The following is a 19,648-nucleotide window of genomic DNA, read 5'->3' as shown; positions in this document are numbered from 1 at the left end:
GGTGCGTGTTTTACAATAAACTTGCATTTGTGCATCAGAAGCAAGCAAATGGACAAGCAGGAGAACCTTTATATGGGGACCACAGCTGTGTTAGTCGCTTCAGGGTAACTCTGCTGGAGCCTGCAATATTGAAACGCGACGGAATGTGGGTGTTCAATATTAACTGAGAGGGTGCGAGGATTACAGTCAACTCTAACAGGTGCATCGGAAACTATCAAATTGATCTCCAGGGCATGATTTACATAGGGACACAACTGAGATAGTCGCTTCAAGAGAACTCTGCTGGAGCCTGTAATATTGAATCGCGACGTAATTTGTATGTTCGATATTCACTATGAGGGTGCGTGTGTTACAATAAACTGGCATTGGTGCATCGGAAACAAAGAAATGGACTAGCAGGAGAACTTTTATACGGGGCCCACAGCTGTGTTAATCGCTTCAGGGTAAGTCTGCTGGACCTTGTGATATTGAAACGCGACGCAATTTGGGTTTTCAATATTCACTGTGACGGTGTGAGGATTACAGTCAACTGTCATAGGTGCACCGGAAACTACCAACTTGACCTCCAGGGGATCATTTATATATGGACACAGCTGAGATAGTCGCTTCAAGAGAACTCTGCTGGAGCCTGTAATATTGAATCACGACACAATTTGTGTGTTCGATATTCACTATGAGGGTGCGTGTTTTACAATAAACTGGCTTTGGTGCATCGGAAACAAGGAAATGGACTAGCAGGAGAACCTTTATACGGTGACTACAGCTGTGTTATTTGCTTCAGGGTAAGTCTGCTGGAGTCCGTAATATTGAATCGGGATGCAATTTGTGTGTTCGATATTCACTATGAGGGTGTGTGTGTTACAATAAACTGGCATTGGTTCATCGGAAACAAGCAAATGGAATACCAGGAGAACCTTTATACGGGGATCACAGCTGTGTGAGTCGCATCAGGGTAAGTCTGCTGGAGCCTCTAATATTGAAACGCGACGCAATTTGGGTGTTCGATATTCACTATGAGGGTGCGTGTATTACAATAAACTGGCATTGGTGCATCGGAAACAAGCAAATGGACTAGCAGGAGAACCATAATACGGGGATCACAGCTGTGTTATTTGCTTCAGAGTAAGTCTGCTGGAGCCTGTAATATTGAATCGCGACGCAATTTGTGTGCTCGATATTCACTATGAGGGTGCGTGTGTTACAATAAACTGTGATTTGTGCATCGGAAACCAGCAAATGGACCAGCAGGAGAACCTTTATACATGGACTACAGCTGTGTTAGTCGCTTCAGTGTAAGTCTGTTGGAACCATGTAATATTCAACTTCGACGCAATTTGGGTGTTCAATATTCTCTGTCATAGTTCGAGGATTACAGTCAACTCTCATAGGTGCATCGGACACTATCATTTTGACCTTCAGGGGATCATTTATATAGGGACACAGCTGAGATAGTCGCTTCAAGAGAAGTCTACTAGAGCTTGTAATATTGAATCGCGATGCAAATTGTGTGTTCGATATTCACTATGAGGGTGTGTGTGTTACAATAAACTGGCATTGGTGCATCGAAAACAAGCAAATGGAATACAAGGAGAACCTTTATACGGGGACCACAGCTGTGTTAGTCGCTTCAGGGTAAGTCTGCTGGAGCCTCTAATATTTAAACGCGACGCAATTTGAGTGTTCAATATTCACTATGACGGTGCGAGGATTACAGTCAACTCTTATAGGTGCTATGGAAACTATCAACTTGATCTCCACGGGATCATTTATATAGGGACACAGCTGAGATAGTCGCTTCAAGAGAAGTCTTCTGGAGCCTGTAATATTGAATCGCGACGCAATTTGTGTGTTCGATATTCCTTACGAGGGTGCGTTTGTTACAATAATCTGGCATTGTTGCATCGGAAACGAGCAAATGGACTAGCAGGAGAACCTTAATACGGGGACCACAGCTGTGTTAGTCGCTTCAGGGTAAGTCTACTGGAGCCTGTAATATTGAAACGCGACGCAATTGGGGTGTTCAGTATTCACTGTGAGGGTGTGAGGATTACAGTCAACTCTCATAGGTGCATCAGAAACTATCACCTTGACCTCCAGGGGATCATTTACATAGGGACACAGCTGAGATAGTCGCTTCAAGAGAAGTCTGCTGAAGACTGTAATATTGAATTGCGACGCAATTTGTGTTCGATATTCACTATGAGTGTGAGTGTGTTAAAATAAACTGGCATTGGTGCATCGGAAACAGGCAAATGGAATACCAGGAGAACCTTTATACAGGGACCACAGCTGTGTTAGTCGCTTCAGGGTAAGTCTGTTGGAACCATGTAATATTCAACTTCGACGCAATTTGGGTGTTCAATATTCTCTGTCATAGTTCGAGGATTACAGTCAACTCTCATAGGTGCATCGGACACTATCAATTTAACCTTCAGGGGATCATTTATATAGGGACACAGCTGAGATAGTCGCTTCAAGAGAAGTCTGCTTTAGCCTGTAATATTGAACCGCGATGCAATTTGTGTTTTCGATATTCACTATGAGGGTGTGTGTGTTACAATAAACTGGCATTGGTGCATTGGAAACAAGCTAATGGAATACCAGGAGAACCTTTATACGGGGACCACAGCTGTGTTAGTCGCTTCAGGGTAAGACTGCCGGAGCCTGTACTGTCGAAACGCGACGCAATTTGGGTGTTCAATATTCACTGTAAGGGTGCAGGGATTACAGTATTCAGTATTCACTGTGAGGGTGTGAGGATTACAGTCAACTCCCATAAGTGCATTGGAAACTACAACTTGACCTCCAGGGGATCATTTATATAGGGACACAGCTGAGATAGTCGCTTCAAGAAAACTCTCATGGAGCCTGTAATATTGAATCACGACACAATTTGTGTGTTCGATATTCACTATGAGGGTGTGTGTGTTACAATAAACTGGCATTGGTGCATCGGAAACAAGCAAATGGAATACCAGGAGAACCTTTATACGGGGACCACAGCTGTGTTAGTCGCTTCAGGCTAAGTCTGCTGGAGCCTGTAATATTGAAACGCGACGGAATGTGGGTGTTCAATATTAACTGAGAGGGTGCGAGGATTACAGTCAACTCCCACAGGTCCATCGGAAACTATCAACTTGATCTCCAGGGCATCATTTGCATAGGGACACAGGTGAGGTAGTCGCTTCAAGAGAACTCTGCTGGAGACTGTAATATTATATCGCGACGCAATTAGTGTGTTCGATATTCACTATGAGGGTGCGTGTGTTACAATGAACTGGCACTGGTGCATCGGAAACAAGCAAATGGACAAGGAGGAGAACCTTTATACGGGGACCACAGCTGTGTTAGTCGCTTCAGTGTAAGTCTGCTGGAGCCTGTAATATTGAAACGCGACGCAATTTGGGTGTTCAATATTCACTGTGACGGTGCGACGATTACAGTCAACTCTTATAGGTGCTACGGAAACTATCAACTTGACCTCCCCGGGATCATTTATATAGGGACACAGATGAGATAGTCGCTTCAAGAGAAGTCTGCTGGAGCCTGTAATATTGAATCGCTACGCAATTTGTGTGTTCGATATTTCTTACGAGGGTGCGTGTGTTACAATAAACTGGTATTGGTGCATCGGAAACAAGCAAATGGAGTAGCAGGAGAAAATTTATACGGCCACCACAGCTGTGCTATTTGCTTCAAGGTAAGTCTGCTGCAGCCTGTAATATTGAAACGCGACGAAATTTGGGTGTTCAATATTCACTGTGAGTGTGTGAGGATTACAGTCAACTCTCATAGGTGCATCCGAAACTTTCACCTTGACCTCCAGGGGATCATTTACATAGGGACACAGCTGAGATAGTCGCTTCAAGACAAGTCTGCTGGAGACTGTAATATTATATCGCGACGCAATTAGTGTGTTCGATATTCACTATGAGGGTGCGTGTGTTACAATAAACTGGCACTGGTGCATCGGAAACAAGCAAATGGACAAGGAGGAGAACCTTTACACGGGGACCACAGCTGTGTTAGTCGCTTCAGGGTAAGTCTGCTGGAGCCTCTAATATTGAAACGCGACGCAATTTGAGTGTTCAATATTCACTATGACGGTGCGAGGATTACAGTCAACTCTTATAGGTGCTACGGAAACTATCAACTTGATCTCCACGGGATCATTTATATAGGGACACAGTTGAGATAGTCGCTACAAGAGAAGTCTGCTGGAGCCTGTAATACTGAATCGCGACGCATTTTGTGTGTTCGATATTCCTTACGAGGGTGCGTGTGTTACAATAAACTGGCATTGGTGCATCGGAAACAAGCAAATGGAGTAGCAGGAGAACCTTTATACGGGGACCACAGCTGTGCTATTTGCTTCAAGGTAAGTCTGCTGCAGCCTGTAGTATTGAATCGAGACGAAATTTGGGTGTTCAATATTCAGTGTGACGGTGCGAGGATTACAGTCAACTCTCATAGGTGCATCGGTAACTATCAAGTTGACTTCCTGCGGATCATTTATATAGGGACACAGCTGAGATAGTCACTTCAAGAGAAGTCTGCCGGACCTGCAATATTGAATTGCGTCGCAATTTGTGTGTTCGATATTCACTATGAGTGTGAGTGTGTTAAAATAAACTGGCATTGGTGCATCGGAAACAGGCAAATGGAATACCAGGAGAACCTTTATACGGCGACCACAGCTGTGTTAGTCGCTTCAGGATAAGACTGCCGGAGCCTGTAATATCGAAACGCGACGCAATTTGGGTGTTCAATATTCACTGTAAGGATGCAGGGATTACAGTCTACTCTCATAGGTGCATCGGAATCTATCAACTTGACCTCCAGAGGATCATTTAGATAGGGACACAGCTGAGATAGTCCCTTCAAGAGAACTCTCCTGGAGCCTGTAATATTGAATCACGACACAATTTGTGTGTTCGATATTCACTATGAGGGTGTGTGTGTTACAATAAACTGGCGTTGGTGCATCGGAAACAAGCAAATGCAATACCAGGAGAACCTTTATACGGGGACCACAGCTGTGTGAGTCGCTTCAGGGTAAGTCTGCTGGAGCCTGTAATATTGAAACGCGACGCAATTTGGGTGTTCAATATTCACTGTGACGGAGCGACGATTACAGTCAACTCTCATAGGTGCATCGGAATCTATCAACTTGACCTCCAGAGGATCATTTATATAGGGACACAGATGAGATAGTCGCTTCAAGAGAAGTCTGCTGGAGCCTGTAATATTGAATAGCTACACAATTTGTGTGTTCGATATTCCTTACGAGGGTGCGTGTGTTACAATAAACTGGCATTGGTGCATCGGAAACAAGCAAATGGAGTAGCAGGAGAACCTTTATACGGCGACCACAGCTGTGCTATTTTCTTCAAGGTAAGTCTGCTGGAGGCTGTAATATTGAAACGCGACGGAATGTGGGTGTTCAGTATTAACTGAGAGGGTGCGAGGTTTACAGTCAACTCCCACAGGTGCATCCGAAACTATCAACTTGATCTCCAGGGCATCATTTACATAGGGACACAGCTGAGGTAGTCGCTTCCAGAGAAACTCTGCTGGAGCCTGTAATATTGAATCGCGACGCAATTTGTGTGCTCGATATTCACTATGAGGGTGCGTGTGTGACAATAAACTGGCATTTGTGCATCGGAAACCAGCAAATGGACTAGCAGGAGAACCTTTATACAGGGACCACAGCTGTGTTAGTCGCTTCAGAGTAAGTCTGCTGGAGCCTGTAATATTGAAACGCGACGCAATTTGGGTGTTCAATATTCACTGTAAGGGTGCAGGGATTACAGTCAACTCTCATAGGTGCATCGGAAACTATCAACTTGACCTCCAGGGGATCATTTAGATAGGGACAAAGCTGAGATAGTCGCTTCAAGAGAAGTCTGCTGGAGCCTGTAATATTGAATTGCGACGGAATTTTTTGTGTTCGATATTCACTATGAGGGTGCGTGTGTTACAATAAACTGGCATTTGTGCATTGGAAACAAACAAAATGTCTAGCAGGAGAACCTTTATATGGGGACCACAGCTGTGTTAATCGCTTCAGGGTAAATCTGCTGGAGCCTGTAATTTTGAAACGTGACGCAATTTGGGTGTTCAATATTCTCTGTGTTGGTGCGAGGATTATATTCAACTCTCATAGGTGCATCGGAAACTATCAACTTGACCTCCAGGGAGTCATTTATATAGGGACACAGCTGAGATAGTCGCTTCAAGAGAACTCTGCTGGAGCCTGTAATATTATATCGCGACGCAATTTGTGTGTTCGATATTCACTATGAGGGTGCGTGTGTTACAATAAACTGGCACTGAAGCATCGGAAACAAGCAAATGGACAAGGAGGAGAACTTTTTTACGGGGACCACTGCGGTGTTAGTTGTTTCAGGGTAAGTGTGCTGGAGCCTGTAATATTGAAACACGACGCAATCTGGGAATTCAGTATTCACTTTGAGGGTGCGAGGATTACATTCAACTACCATAAGTGCATCGGAAACTATAACTTGACCTCCAGGGGATCATTTATATAGGGACACAGCTGAGATAGTCGCTTCAAGAGAACTCTCATGGAGCCTGTAATATTGAATCACGACACGATTTGTGTGCTCGATATTCAATATGAGGGTGCGTGTGTTACAATAAACTGGCATTGGTGCATCGGAAACAAGCAAATGGACTAGCAGGAGAACCTATAAAAGGGGACCACAGCTGTGTTAGTCGCTTCAGGGTGAAGGTAAGTTTGCTGGAATCTGCAATATTGAAACGCGACGCAATTTGGGTGTTCAATATTCTCTGTGATGGTGCAAGGATTACAGTCAACTCTCATAGGGGCATCGGCAACTATCACCTTGACCTCCAGGGGATCATTTATATAGGGACACAGCTTAGATAGTTGCTTCAAGAGAACTCTGCTGGAGCCTGAAATATTGAATCGCGACACAATTTGTGTGTTCGATGTTCACTGTGAGGGTGATTGTGTTACAGTAAACTGGCATTGGTGCATCGGAATCAAGCAAATGGACTAGCAGGTGAACCTTTATACGGGGACCACAGCTGTGTTAGTCGCTTCAGAGTAAGTCTGCTAGAGCCTGTAATATTGAAACGCGACGCAATTTGGGTGTTCAATATTCACTGTAAGGGTGCAGGGATTACAGTCAACTGTCATAGGTGCATCGGAAACTATCAACTTGACCTCCAGGGGATCATTTAGATAGGGACACCGCTGAGATAGTCGGTTCAAGAGAACTCTCATGCAGCCTGTAATATTGAATCACGACACAATTTGTGTGTTCGATATTCACTATGAGGGTGCGTGTGTTACAATAAACTGGCATTGGTGCATCGGAAACAAGCAAATGGACTAGCAGGAGAACCTTTATACGGTGACCACAGCTGTGTTATTTACTTCAGGGTAAGTCTGCTGGAGTCCGTAATATTGAATCGGGATGCAATTTGTGTGTTCGATTTTCACTATTAGGGTGTGTGTGTTACAATAAACTGGCGTTGGTGCATCGGAAACAAGCAAATGCAATACCAGGAGAACCTTTATACGGGGACCACAGCTGTGTGAGTCGCTTCAGGGTAAGTCTGCTGGAGCCTGTAATATTGAAACGCGACGCAATTTGGGTGTTCAATATTCACTGTGACGGTGCGACGATTACAGTCAACTCTAATAGGTGCTACGGAAACTATCAACTTGACCTCCACGGGATCATTTATATAGGGACACAGATGAGATAGTCGCTTCAAGAGAAGTCTGCTGGAGCCTGTAATATTGAATAGCTACACAATTTGTGTGTTCGATATTCCTTACGAGGGTGCGTGTGTTACAATAAACTGGCATTGGTGCATCGGAAACAAGCAAATGGAGTAGCAGGAGAACCTTTATACGGGGACCACAGCTGTGCTATTTTCTTCAAGGTAAGTCTGCTGGAGGCTGTAATATTGAAACGCGACGGAATGTGGGTGTTCAATATTAACTGAGAGGGTGCGAGGTTTACAGTCAACTCCCACAGGTGCATCCGAAACTATCAACTTGATCTCCAGGGCATCATTTACATAGGGACACAGCTGAGGTAGTCGCTTCCAGAGAAACTCTGCTGGAGCCTGTAATATTGAATCGCGACGCAATTTGTGTGCTCGATATTCACTATGAGGGTGCGTGTGTGACAATAAACTGGCATTTGTGCATCGGAAACCAGCAAATGGACTAGCAGGAGAACCTTTATACAGGGACCACAGCTGTGTTAGTCGCTTCCGAGTAAGTCTGCTGGAGCCTGTAATATTGAAACGCGACGCAATTTGGGTGTTCAATATTCACTGTAAATGTGCAGGGATTACAGTCAACTCTCATAGGTGCATCGGAAACTATCAACTTGACCTCCAGGGGATCATTTAGATAGGGACAAAGCTGAGATAGTCGCTTCAAGAGAAGTCTGCTGGAGCCTGTAATATTGAATTACGACGGAATTTTTTGTGTTCGATATTCACTATGAGGGTGCGTGTGTTACAATAAACTGGCATTTGTGCATTGGAAACAAACAAAATGTCTAGCAGGAGAACCTTTATATGGGGACCACAGCTGTGTTAATCGATTCAGGGTAAATCTGCTGGAGCCTGTAATTTTGAAACGTGACGCAATTTGGGTGTTCAATATTATCTGTGTTGGTGCGAGGATTATATTCAACTCTCATAGGTGCATCGGAAACTATCAACTTGACCTCCAGGGAGTCATTTATATAGGGACACAGCTGAGATAGTCGCTTCAAGAGAACTCTGCTGGAGCCTGTAATATTATATCGCGACGCAATTTGTGTGTTCGATATTCACTATGAGGGTGCGTGTGTTACAATAAACTGGCACTGGTGCATCGGAAACAAGCAAATGGACAAGGAGGAGAACTTTTTTACGGGGACCACTGCGGTGTTAGTTGTTTCAGGGTAAGTGTGCTGGAGCCTGTAATATTGAAACACGACGCAATCTGGGAATTCAGTATTCACTGTGAGGGTGCGAGGATTACATTCAACTACCATAAGTGCATCGGAAACTATAACTTGACCTCCAGGGGATCATTTATATAGGGACACAGCTGAGATAGTCGCTTCAAGAGAACTCTCATGGAGCCTGTAATATTGAATCACGACACGATTTGTGTGCTCGATATTCAATATGAGGGTGCGTGTGTTACAATAAACTGGCACTGGTGCATCGGAAACAAGCAAATGGACAAGGAGGAGAACTTTTTTACGGGGACCACAGCTGTGTTATTTGCTTCAGGGTAAGTCTGCTGGAGCCAGTAATATTGAATCGCGACGCAATTTGTGTGCTCGATATTCACTATGAGGGTGCGTGTGTGACAATAAACTGGCATTTGTGCATCGGAAACCAGCAAATGGACTAGCAAGAGAACCTTTATACAGGGACCACAGCAGTGTTAGTCGCTTCAGGGTAAGTCTGTTGGAACCATGTAATATTAAACTTCGACGCAATTTGGGTGTTCAATATTCTCTGTCATAGTTTGAGGATTTCAGTCAACTCTCATAGGTGCATCGGACACTATCAACTTGACCTTCAGGGGATCATCTATATAGGGAGGCAGCTGAGATAGTCGCTTCAAGAGAAGTCTGCTTTAGCCTGTAATATTGAATCGCGATGCAATTTGTGTTTTCGAAATTCACTATGAGGGTGGTGGTATACAATAAACTGGCAATGGTGCATCGGAAACAAGCAAATGGAATACCAGGAGAACCTTTATACGGGGACCACAGCTGTGTTAGTCGCTTCAGCGTAAGTCTGCTGAAGCCTGTAATATTGGAACGCGACGCTATTTGAGTGTTCAATATTCACTATGAGGGTGCGTGTTTTACAATAAACTGGCATTTGTGCATCGGAAACAAGCAAATCGACTAGCAGGAGAACCTTTATACGGGGACCACAGCCGTGCTATTTGCTTCAAGGTAAGTCTGCTGCAGCCTGTAATATTGAAACGCGACGAAATTTGGGTGTTCAGTATTCACTGTGAGTGTGCGAGGATTACAGTGAACTCTCATAGGTTCATCGGAAACTATCAACTTGACTTCCCGGGGATCATTTATATAGGGACACAGCTGAGATAGTCGCTTCAAGAGAACTCCGCTGGAGACTGTAGTATTGAATCGTGACGCAAATTGTGTGTTCGATAATCACTACGAGGGTGCGTGTGTTACAAGAACCTGGCATTGGTGCATCGGAAACAAGCAGATGGACTAGCAGGAGAACCTATATACGACGACCACAGCTGTGTTAGTCGCCTCAGAGTAAGACTGCTGGAGCCTGTAATATTGAAACGCGACGCAATTTGGTTGTTCAATATTCACTGTAGGTGTGCAAGGATTACAGTCAACTCCCATAGGTGCATCGGAAACTATCAACTTGACCTCCAGGGGTTCATTTAGATGGGGAAACAGCTGAGAGAGTCGCTTCAAGAGAAGTCTGCTGGAGACTGTAATATTGAAACGCGACGCAATTTGGGTGTTCAATATTCTCTGTGATGGTGCGAGGATTACAGTCAACTCTCATAGGTGCATCGGAAACTATCAACTTGACCTTCAGGGGAGCATTTATACAGGGACACAGCTGAGATAGTCGCTACAAGAGAAATCTGGTGGAGCCCGTAATATTGTATCGCGACGCAATTTGTGTGTTCGATATTCACTATGAGGGTGCGTGTGTTACAATAAACTGGCATTGGTGCACCGGAAACAAGCAAATGGACTGTCAGGAGAACCTTTATACGGGGACCACAGCTGTGTTAATCGCTTCAGGGTAAGTCTGCTGGAACCATGTAATACTTAAACGCGATGCAATTTGGGTGTTCAACATTCACTGTGAGGGTGCGAGGATTACAGTCAACTCTCATAGGTGCATCGGAAACTATCACCTAGACCTCCAGGGGATCATTTACATAGGGACACAGCTGCGATAGTCGCTTCAAGAGAAGTCTGCTGGAGACTGTAATATTGAATCGCGGGGCAATTTGTGTGTTCGATATGCACTATGAGGGTGCGTGTGTTACAATAAACTGGCATTGTTCCACCGGAAACAAGCAAATGGGATACCAGGAGATCCTTTATACGGGGACCACAGCTGTGTTAGTCGCTTCAGGGTAAGACTGCCGGAGCCTGTAATATCGAAACGCGACGCAATTTGGGTGTTCAGTATTCACTGTGAGGGTGCGAGAATTACAGTCAACTCTCATAGGTGCATCGGAAACTATCAACTTGTCCTCCAGGGGATCATTTATACAGGGACACAGCTGAGATAGTCGCTTCAAGGGAACTCTGCTGAAGTCTTAATATTATATCGCGACGCAATTTGAGTGTTCGATATTCACTAAGTGGGTGCATGTGTTACAATAAACTGGCATTGGTGCATCGGAAACAAGCAAATGGAGTAGCAGGAGAACCTTTATACGGGGACCACAGCTGTGCTATTTGCTTCAAGGTAAGTCTGCTGCAGCCTGTAGTATTGAATCGAGACGAAATTTGGGTGTTCAATATTCAGTGTGACGGTGCGAGGATTACAGTCAACTCTCATAGGTGCATCGGTAACTATCAAGTTGACTTCCTGCGGATCATTTATATAGGGACACAGCTGAGATTGTCACTTCCAGAGAAGTCTGCCGGACCTGCAATATTGAATTGCGTCGCAATTTGTGTGTTCGATATTCACTATGAGTGTGAGTGTGTTAAAATAAACTGGCATTGGTGCATCGGAAACAGGCAAATGGAATACCAGGAGAACCTTTATACGGCGACCACAGCTGTGTTAGTCGCTTCAGGGTAAGACTGCCGGAGCCTGTAATATCGAAACGCGACTCAATTTGGGTGTTCAATATTCACTGTAAGGATGCAGGGATTACAGTCAACTCTCATAGGTGCATCGGAATCTATCAACTTGACCTCCAGGGGATCATTTAGATAGGGACACAGCTGAGATAGTCCCTTCAAGAGAACTCTCCTGGAGCCTGTAATATTGAATCACGACACAATTTGTGTGTTCGATATTCACTATGAGGGTGTGTGTGTTACAATAAACTGGCATTGGTGCATCGGAAACAAGCAAATGGAGTAGCAGGAGAACATTTATACTGTGACCACAGCTGTGTTATTTGCTTCAGGGTAATTCTGTTGGAGCCCGTAATATTGAATCGCGACGCAATTTGTGTGTTCGATATTCACTATGAGATTGCGTGTTTTACAATAAACTGGCATTTGTGCATCGGAAACAAGCAAATGGACTAGCAGGAGAACCTATAAAAGGGGACCACAGCTGTGTTAGTCGCTTCAGGGTAAAGGTAAGTTTGCTGGAGTCTGCAATATAGAAACGCGACGCAATTTGGGTGTTCAATATTCTCTGTGATGGTGCAAGGATTACAGTCAACTCTCATAGGAGCATCGGCAACTATCACCTTGACCTCCATGGGATCATTTATATAGGGACATAGCTTAGATAGTTGCTTCAAAAGAACTCTGCTGGAGCCTGAAATATTGAATCGCGACACAATTTGTGTGTTCGATGTTCACTGTGAGGGTGATTGTGTTACAGTAAACTGGCATTGGTGCATCGGAATCAAGCAAATGGACTAGCAGGTGAACCTTTATACGGGGACCACAGCTGTGTTAGTCGCTTCAGAGTAAGTCTGCTAGAGCCTGTAATATTGAAACGCGACGCAATTTGGGTGTTCAATATTCACTGTAAGGGTGCAGGGATTACAGTCAACTGTCATAGGTGCATCGGAAACTATCAACTTGACCTCCAGGGGATCATTTAGATAGGGACACAGCTGAGATAGTCGCTTCAAGAGAACTCTCATGGAGCCTGCAATATTGAATCACGACACAATTTGTGTGTTCGATATTCACTATGAGGGTGCGTGTGTTACAATAAACTGGCATTGGTGCATCGGAAACAAGCAAATGGACTAGCAGGAGAACCTTTATACGGTGACCACAGCTGTGTTATTTGCTTCAGGGTAAGTCTGCTGGAGTCCGTAATATTGAATCGGGATGCAATTTGTGTGTTCGATATTCACTATGAGGGTGTGTGTGTTACAATAAACTGGCGTTGGTGCATCGGAAACAAGCAAATGCAATACCAGGAGAACCTTTATACGGGGACCACAGCTGTGTGAGTCGCTTCAGGGTAAGTCTGCTGGAGCCTGTAATATTGAAACGCGACGCAATTTGGGTGTTCAATATTCACTGTGACGGTGCGACGATTACAGTCAACACTAATAGGTGCTACGGAAACTATCAACTTGACCTCCACGGGATCATTTATATAGGGACACAGATGAGATAGTCGCTTCAAGAGAAGTCTGCTGGAGCCTGTAATATTGAATAGCTACACAATTTGTGTGTTCGATATTCCTTACGAGGGTGCGTGTGTTACAATAAACAGGCATTGGTGCATCGGAAACAAGCAAATGGAGTCGCAGGAGAACCTTTATACGGGGACCACAGCTGTGCTATTTTCTTCAAGGTAAGTCAGCTGCAGCCTGTAATATTGAAACGCGACGAAATTTGGGTGTTCAATGTTCACTGTGAGGGTGCGAGGATTACAGTCAACTCTCATAGGTGCATCAGAAACTATCACCTTGACCTGCAGGGGATCATTTAGATAGGGACACAGCTGAGATAATCGCTTCAAGAGAAGTCTGCTAGAGCTCATAATATTGAATCGCGATGCAATTTGTGTGTTCGATATTCACTATGAGGGTGCGTGTGTTACAATCAACTGGCATTGGTGCATCGGAAACAAGCAAATGGAATACCAGGAGAAACTTTATACGGGGACCACAGCTGTGTTAGTCGCTTCACGGTAAGTCTGCTGGAGCCTGTAATATTGAAAAGCGACGGAATGTGGGTGTTCAATATTAACTGAGAGGGTGCGAGGTTTACAGTCAACTCCCACAGGTGCATCCGAAACTATCAACTTGATCTCCAGCGCATCATTTACATAGGGACACAGCTGAGGTAGTCGCTTCCAGAGAAACTCTGCTGGAGCCTGTAATATTGAATCGCGACGCAATTTGTGTGCTCGATATTCACTATGAGGGTGCGTGTGTGACAATAAACTGGCATTTGTGCATCGGAAACCAGCAAATGGACTAGCAGGAGAACCTTTATACAGGGACCACAGCTGTGTTAGTCGCTTCAGAGTAAGTCTGCTGGAGCCTGTAATATTGAAACGCGACGCAATTTGGATGTTCAATATTCACTGTAAGGGTGCAGGGATTACAGTCAACTGTCATAGGTGCATCGGAAACTATCAACTTGACCTCCAGGGGATCATTTAGATAGGGACAAAGCTGAGATAGTCGCTTCAAGAGAGGTCTGCTGGAGCCTGTAATATTGAATTGCGACGCAATTTGTGTGTTCGATATTCACTATGAGGGTGCGTGTGTTACAATAAACTGGCATTTGTGCATTGGAAACAAACAAAAGGTCTAGCAGGAGAACCTTTATATGGGGACCAAAGCTGTGTTAATCGCTTCAGGGTAAATCTGCTGGAGCCTGTAATTTTGAAACGTGACGCAATTTGGGTGTTCAATATTCTCTGTGTTGGTGCGAGGATTATATTCAACTCTCATAGGTGCATCGGAAACTATCAACTTGACCTCCAGGGAATCATTTATATAGGGACACAGCTGAGATAGTCGCTTCAAGAGAACTCTGCTGGAGCCTGTAATATTATATCGCGACGCAATTTGTGTGTTCGATATTCACTATGAGGGTGCGTGTGTTACAATAAACTGGCACTGGTGCATCGGAAACAAGCAAATGGACAAGGAGGAGAACCTTTTTACGGGGACCACTGCGGTGTTAGTTGTTTCAGGGTAAGTGTGCTGGAGCCTGTAATATTGAAACACGACGCAATCTGGGAATACAGTATTCACTGTGAGGGTGCGAAGATTACATTCAACTACCATAAGTGCATCGGAAACTATAACTTGACCTCAAGGGGATCATTTATATAGGGACACAGCTGAGATAGTCGCTTCAAGAGAACTCTCATGGAGCCTGTAATATTGAATCACGACACAATTTGTGTGCTCGATATTCACTATGAGGGTGCGTGTGTTACATTAAACTGGCACTGGCGCATCGGAAACAAGCAAATGGACAAGGAGGAGAACTTTTTTACTGGGACCACAGCTGTGTTATTTGCTTCAGGGTAAGTCTGCTGGAGCCAGTAATATTGAATCGCGACGCAATTTGTGTGCTCGATATTCACTATGAGGGTGCGTGTGTGACAATAAACTGGCATTTGTGCATCGGAAACCAGCAAATGGACTAGCAAGAGAACCTTTATACAGGGACCACAGCAGTGTTAGTCGCTTCAGGGTAAGTCTGTTGGAACCATGTAATATTAAACTTCGACGCAATTTGGGTGTTCATATTCTCTGTCATAGTTTGAGGATTACAGTCAACTCTCATAGGTGCATCGGACACTATCAACTTGACCTTCAGGGGATCATCTATATAGGGAGGCAGCTGAGATAGTCGCTTCAAGAGAAGTCTGCTTTAGCCTGTAATATTGAATCGCGATGCAATTTGTGTTTTCGAAATTCACTATGAGGGTGGTGTGTTACAATAAACTGGCAATGGTGCATCGGAAACAAGCAAATGGAATACCAGGAGAACCTTTATACGGGGACCACAGCTGTGTTAGTCGCTTCAGCGTAAGTCTGCTGAAGCCTGTAATATTGAAACGCGACGCAATTTGAGTGTTCAATATTCACTATGAGGGTGCGTGTTTTACAATAAACTGGCATTTGTGCATCGGAAACAAGCAAATCGACTAGCAGGAGAACCTTTATACGGGGACCACAGCCGTGCTATTTGCTTCAAGGTAAGTCTGCTGCAGCCTGTAATATTGAAACGCGACGAAATTTGGGTGTTCAGTATTCACTGTGAGTGTGCGAGGATTACAGTGAACTCTCATAGGTTCATCGGAAACTATCAACTTGACTTCCCGGGGATCATTTATATAGGGACACAGCTGAGATAGTCGCTTCAAGAGAACTCCGCTGGAGACTGTAGTATTGAATCGTGACGCAATTTGTGTGTTCGATAATCACTACGAGGGTGCGTGTGTTACAAGAAACTGGCATTGGTGCATCGGAAACAAGCAGATGGACTAGCAGGAGAACCTATATACGACGACCACAGCTGTGTTAGTCGCCTCAGAGTAAGACTGCTGGAGCCTGTAATATTGAAACGCGACGCAATTTGGTTGTTCAATATTCACTGTAGGTGTGCAAGGATTACATTCAACTCCCATAGGTGCATCGGAAACTATCAACTTGACCTTCAGGGGAGCATTTATACAGGGACACAGCTGAGATAGTCGCTACAAGAGAAATCTGGTGGAGCCCGTAATATTGTATCGCGACGCAATTTGTGTGTTCGATATTCACTATGAGGGTGCGTGTGTTACAATAAACTGGCATTGGTGCACCGGAAACAAGCAAATGGACTGTCAGGAGAACCTTTATACGGGGACCACAGCTGTGTTAATCGCTTCAGGGTAAGTCTGCTGGAACCATGTAATACTTAAACGCGATGCAATTTGGGTGTTCAACATTCACTGTGAGGGTGCGAGGATTACAGTCAACTCTCATAGGTGCATCGGAAACTATCACCTAGACCTCCAGGGGATCATTTATATAGGGACACAGCTGAGATAGTCGCTTCAAGAGAACTCCGCTGGAGACTGTAGTATTGAATCGTGACGCAATTTGTGTGTTCGATAATCACTACGAGGGTGCGTGTGTTACAAGAAACTGGCATTGGTGCATCGGAAACAAGCAGATGGACTAGCAGGAGAACCTATATACGACGACCACAGCTGTGTTAGTCGCTTCAGGGTAAGTCTGCTGGATCCTGTAATATCGAAACGCGACGCAATTTGGGTGTTCAGTATTCACTGTGAGGGTGCGAGAATTACAGTCAACTCTCATAGGTGCATCGGAAACTATCAACTTGTCCTCCAGGGGATCATTTATACAGGGACACAGCTGAGATAGTCGCTTCAAGGGAACTCTGCTGGAGTCTTAATATTATATCGCGACGCAATGTGAGTGTTCGATATTCACTATGTGGGTGCATGTGTTACAATAAACTGGCATTGGTGCATCGGAAACAAGCAAATGGAGTAGCAGGAGAACCTTTATACGGGGACCACAGCTGTGCTATTTGCTTCAAGGTAAGTCTGCTGCAGCCTGTAGTATTGAATCGAGACGAAATTTGGGTGTTCAATATTCAGTGTGACGGTGCGAGGATTACAGTCAACTCTCATAGGTGCATCGGTAACTATCAAGTTGACTTCCTGCGGATCATTTATATAGGGAGACAGCTGAGATTGTCACTTCAAGAGAAGTCTGCCGGACCTGCAATATTGAATTGCGTCGCAATTTGTGTGTTCGATATTCACTATGAGTGTGAGTGTGTTAAAATAAACTGGCATTGGTGCATCGGAAACAGGCAAATGGAATACCAGGAGAACCTCTATACGGCGACCACAGCTGTGTTAGTCGCTTCAGGGTAAGACTGCCGGAGCCTGTAATATCGAAACGCGACACAATTTGGGTGTTCAATATTCACTGTAAGGATGCAGGGATTACAGTCAACTCTCATAGGTGCATCGGAATCTATCAACTTGACCTCCAGGGGATCATTTAGATAGGGACACAGCTGAGATAGTCCCTTCAAGAGAACTCTCCTGGAGCCTGTAATATTGAATCACGACACAATTTGTGTGTTCGATATTCACTATAAGGGTGTGTGTGTTACAATAAACTGGCATTGGTGCATCGGAAACAAGCAAATGGACTAGCAGGAGAACCTTTATACTGTGACCACAGCTGTGTTATTTGCTTCAGGGTAATTCTGTTGGAGCCTGTAATATTGAATCGCGACGCAATTTGTGTGTTCGATATTCACTATGAGATTGCGTGTTTTACATTTAACTGGCATTTGTGCTTCGGAAACAAGCAAATGGACTAGCAGGAGAACCTATAAAAGGGGACCACAGCTGTGTTAGTCGCTTCAGGGTAAAGGTAAGTTTGCTGGAGTCTGCAATATTGAAACGCGACGCAATTTGGGTGTTCAATATTCACTGTGACGGTGCGACGATTACAGTCAACTCTAATAGGTGCTACGGAAACTATCAACTTGACCTCCACGGGATCATTTATATAGGGACACAGATGAGATAGTCGCTTCAAGAGAAGTCTGCTGGAGCCTGTAATATTGAATAGCTACACAATTTGTGTGTTCGATATTCCTTACGAGGGTGCGTGTGTTACAATAAACAGGCATTGGTGCATCGGAAACAAGCAAATGGAGTAGCAGGAGAACCTTTATACGGGGACCACAGCTGTGCTATTTTCTTCAAGGTAAGTCAGCTGCAGCCTGTAATATTGAAACGCGACGAAATTTGGGTGTTCAATGTTCACTGTGAGGGTGCGAGGATTACAGTCAACTCTCATAGGTGCATCAGAAACTATCACCTTAACCTGCAGGGGATCATTTAGATAGGGACACAGCTGAGATAATCGCTTCAAGAGAAGTCTGCTAGAGCTCATAATATTGAATCGCGATGCAATTTGTGTGTTCGATATTCGCTATGAGGGTGCGTGTGTTACAATAAACTGGCATTGGTGCATCGGAAACAAGCAAATGGACTAGCAGGATAACCTTTATACGGTGACCACAGCTGTGTTATTTGCTTCAGGGTAAGTCTGCTGGAGCCCGTTATATTGAATCGCGATGCAATTTGTGTGTTCGATATTCACTATGAGGGTGCGTGTGTTACAATCAACTGGCATTGGTGCATCGGAAACAAGCAAATGGAATACCAGGAGAAACTTTATACGGGGACCACAGCTGTGTTAGTCGCTTCACGGTAAGTCTGCTGGAGCCTGTAATATTGAAACGCGACAGAATGTGGGTGTTCAATATTAACTGAGAGGGTGCGAGGTTTACAGTCAACTCCCACAGGTGCATCCGAAACTATCAACTTGATCTCCAGGGCATCATTTACATAGGGACACAACTGAGGTAGTCGCTTCCAGAGAAACTCTGCTGGAGCCTGTAATATTGAATCGCGACGCAATTTGTGTGCTCGATATTCACTATGAGGGTGCGTGTGTGACAATAAACTGGCATTTGTGCATCGGAAACCAGCAAATGGACTAGCAGGAGAACCTTTATACAGGGACCACAGCTGTGTTAGTCGCTTCAGAGTAAGTCTGCTGGAGCCTGTAATATTGAAACGCGACGCAATTTGGGTGTTCAATATTCACTGTAAGGGTGCAGGGATTACAGTCAACTCTCATAGGTGCATCGGAAACTATCAACTTGACCTCCAGGGGATCATTTAGATAGGGACAAAGCTGAGATAGTCGCTTCAAGAGAGGTCTGCTGGAGCCTGTAATATTGAATTGCGACGCAATTTGTGTGTTCGATATTCACTATGAGGGTGCGTGTGTTGCAATAAACTGGCATTTGTGCACTGGAAACAAACAAAAGGTCTAGCAGGAGAACCTTTATATGGGGACCAAAGCTGTGTTAATCGC

The sequence above is a fragment of the Schistocerca gregaria genome, chromosome X (assembly GCF_023897955.1).
Source record: "Schistocerca gregaria isolate iqSchGreg1 chromosome X, iqSchGreg1.2, whole genome shotgun sequence".
NCBI lineage: Eukaryota > Metazoa > Arthropoda > Insecta > Orthoptera > Acrididae > Schistocerca > Schistocerca gregaria.
The sequence above is the reverse complement of the archived record's forward strand: the minus strand, read 5'-3'. Positions refer to the sequence as shown.